The following is a 3937-nucleotide window of genomic DNA, read 5'->3' as shown; positions in this document are numbered from 1 at the left end:
AGGGAAGTGTGAAGGTCACAAGCTTTGACACCAGACATACTCTGGGTTTAGATTTTACTTCTTATTTAGTGTTGCACATCACAATGTTTTAAGGATTATATTTATGGTTATTTTTAATTTAAAAACTCAGAAGCAACAAAGATATCCTTGTATGACAGACTCTAAGGTGGCTCCATGATTCCCAGCGTCTCCTGGTGTTGACACCTTTGGGGGATCCCCTCCCTTTGAGTGCAGTTGGGACCAGTGACTTGCTTATAAACAATAAGTATAGCACAGGTTATGGATGTCACTCTTGTGACTACCTTACATTACAAAAGACTCTGTCTTGCTAGCCGACTCTCTTTGGAGACTGTCATCTCTGGCTTGATGAAAGAAGTGGCCATGTTGGGAAGTCCATGTGGCAGGAACTGTATGTGGCCTCTAGGAGCTGAAAGCAGCCTCCAGCCAACAGCCAGCAAGAAGCCAGGTACCTCTGTTCCACAAACACAAGGACATGAATTCTGTCCATCATCAAAGTAAGCTTGGAAACAGATTCTTCCCCAGTCAAGCCTCCAGATGTGAATGCGGACCAGAGTACACCTCAGTTGTGGCTTTGTGAAACCCTAAGCCGAGGACCCAGTTGAGTCATGCCTGACTCCTGACCCACCAAAATTGTGAGTTAACAAATGTATGCTATTTTAAGCCATTAAGTTTGTGGTAACTAATGCAGCTTATATGTGTTGTTTAGATATTCAGCCTATTAGTACATACAGTGCTGTCCCTTCTTTGGTAAAATTTTATGTTAAATATTGCTGCCCTTTTGCATTATGATTTTTCTCTTTCTTAATCCTTCCCATATATGTCCTTGCCTTGATCTTCATTGCAGAGGCTCTATGAAACAAAAACTCCAATGAAATGGTACCCTATAGATCAGCCACAGGTGTAGGTCCCCCTGGGATTTCCGGCTGCATTCCTACTTCAGAGATCACATGTCCATGATCCACAGCCTCCATCCCTTCAGGTCCTTTGGGACATTCTCTTGACTAAACCTCTGAGGCTGGGCAGAAACACAGTCAACTCAGCTCACACAACTCAAGCTGCAACTGCAGTGTGAGGAATACCATGGTAAAGAACTGGGAGCAGATTAAGCGCTAAACCAGGGTTCATTCAATCCACTTATCTCGGGAAAGCTTTAATTTGAGGCTTCTAGAGTCTTCCTTTTTTCCTTCTCCTTGACATCAACTTGTTCTTCCTCTAAGCCTCCATCCCTGAGATATATGCATTTACTTGTTAATTGCCCCTACTTCCAGATGTGAATCCAGCCTGGCTTGGTCACTAGCCCCGTTTCTTCCTTCCTCCTTCCTTCATTCCTTTCATCCTTCCTTCCTTCTTTCTTCCATAGTTCTTTCATTTTTTGATCCCTGTATAATTCTCCGTAGTTCTCTTTCTCTACATCCCTCATTTGCTTTTCATTATTATAAATTTTTCTTATACAAGTAATACATTAATGTCATACACAAATGTATATTGTATGGCATCAAACTATATTTATCAGCTGTCTTTTTCAGACAACAAATAACTTGGAGCTTGTTTCTCTTTTCGTACATATGTAATCATTCTTTAAAACTACTGCATGATTTTATTGTATTATTATTTAATATCACAATGTGTCTATCCGCTTAACTCTTTAGATTGTTTCTAATATTTTGCTATTATAAGCAAATGCTGTGTGCATGATTGCTTGGGTGCATAGGTTAAAAGCAGTTCTTAAAGAGGAAATGTCCTTTTTAAGTTTTTATTTATTTATTTTTAAAGATTTTATTTATTTATTTAGGGAGAGAGCACGAGTTGGGGGAGGGAAAGGGGGAGAGAGAGAGAATCTTCAGCAGACTCTGTGGTGAGCCTGTTGCCAGGCTCGATCCCACAACCCCCAGATCACATCCCCAGCTGAAATCAAGAGTCAGCCATTTAACCATCTGAGCCACCAAGGCGCCCCTCCTTTTTTTATTTTATAAAAATAATTAATTATTGAAATATAGTTGACATAAAATGTTGTATTAGTTTTGGTTGTACAATACAATGATTCAATAATTTTATATATTATGCAGTGCTCACCACAATTAAGTGTAGTTACCACCTGTCACCATACAACATTATTACAATATTACTGACTATATTCCCTATGCTGTATGTACCTTTCATCTCCATGACTTATTTATTTTATAATTGGAAGTTTGTACCTCTTAATCCCCTTCACCTATTTTGCCCATCCCCCACTCCCTCCCCTCTGACAACCACCAGTTTGTTCTCTGTATTTATGAGTCTGTTTCTGATTTTTGTTTATTTGTTCCTTTGTTTTGTTTTTTAGCTTCCACATATAAGTGAAATAATATGGTATTTGTTTTCCTCTGATTTATTTCACTTAGCATATTACCATAAATCCATCATTGTTGTTGCAAAAAGCAAGATCTCATTCTTTTTTATGTCTGAGTAACATTCCATTATATGTAAATATATATATATATATATACACACACATCTTCTTTACCCATTCATCTATTGATGGACATTTGGGTTGCTTCCATTTCTTGGCTATTGTAAATAATACTGCAATAAACATAGGGGTGCATGTATCTTTTTGAATTGGTGTATTTGTTTTCTCTGGATAAATACCTAGTAGTAGAGTTACTGGATCATATGGTATTTGTGTTTTTAATTTCTTGAGGAACCTCCATACTGTTTTCCACAGTGACTGCACAAATTTACATTCCCACCAACAGCATATGAGGGTTCCCTTTCCCCCACATCTTCACCAACACTTGTTATTTCTTATCTTTTTTCTTGTCTAGCCATTCTGACTGGTGTGACATGATATCTCATTGTGGTTTTGATTTGCATCCCTGATGTTGAGCATCTTTGCATGTGAATGTTGGCCATTTGTGTGTCTTCCTTGGAAAAATATCTATTCAGGTCCTCTGCCCATTTTTTAATCAGATTATTTGTGTGTTTTGTTTTTTTGTTTTGTTTTGTTTTTTGGTGTTGAGTTGTAGAAGTTCTTTATATATTTTGGATATTAACCCCTTATCGGATATATCATTTGCAAATACCTTTTCCCATTCAGTAGGTTGCCTTTTCATTTTGTTGATGGTTTCCTTTGCTGTGTAAAAGCTTTTTATTTTGGTGTGGTATTGCCATCTTAACAACACTAAGTCTTACAGTACATGAACATGGGTTATCTTTCATTTATTTAGGTCTTCTTTATTTTCTTTCAGCAATGTTTTCTAGTTTTCAGTGTACAGATCTTGTACTTCCTTGGTTAAACTTATTCCTAACTCTTTTTTGTTCTCACTCTCTCCATCTATCCTTTCCTTTTCCCTTTTTTATTTTGTCTCTGAAGCTGAACGTTTCTCCCATTTAAATACCAACTTCATTACATAGCTTTAGATCAAAGCACTTCTTAAGTTGTCTAGAATTCACCTTCTTACTCGTCCGGCGCTCTCCTGATAAAAAGTTCTTGAGCTTCTCTTCTTTGTGCACATGTCAGAGTCAAGGCTGTCAGAGCTGCTCCAGAATTGAAAGTAGCAATGTGTGTAGGTGGGTAGGAGCCCAGCAGGCCTTAGGGCAGTGGCGCTGGGAGGGGGATTTGGCCAAGGGAACAGGAAACTGTTTTGACCTAAGTCAAGCAGAGTAAGTCACCCTAAGTAGATACCCATCTGTACCCAGGAAAAACCTCAGTCATTTCTGTTGCTCTCTGAGTGTCTAGGTTGCTCTTTAGTTTGTTTTTGGCCTTTTTTTCTTTGTTTTCCCAAAGCTTCATGAGTCATCTCTGTTTGAACAGGCTCCTGGAGTCGTTCCTATGAGAGTTTTGAGCACTCCCAGCTTTTAGGTGAAGGTCACATCTTGTCGAGGAAGTCTGAACGTTTATCCACCCAGAAGCCCTTAGTCTCTATGTTTAATA

Source organism: Halichoerus grypus, chromosome 9 (genome assembly GCF_964656455.1).
Source record: "Halichoerus grypus chromosome 9, mHalGry1.hap1.1, whole genome shotgun sequence".
NCBI classification, from domain to species: Eukaryota; Metazoa; Chordata; class Mammalia; order Carnivora; family Phocidae; genus Halichoerus; species Halichoerus grypus.
This window is presented reverse-complemented; position numbering follows the sequence as displayed.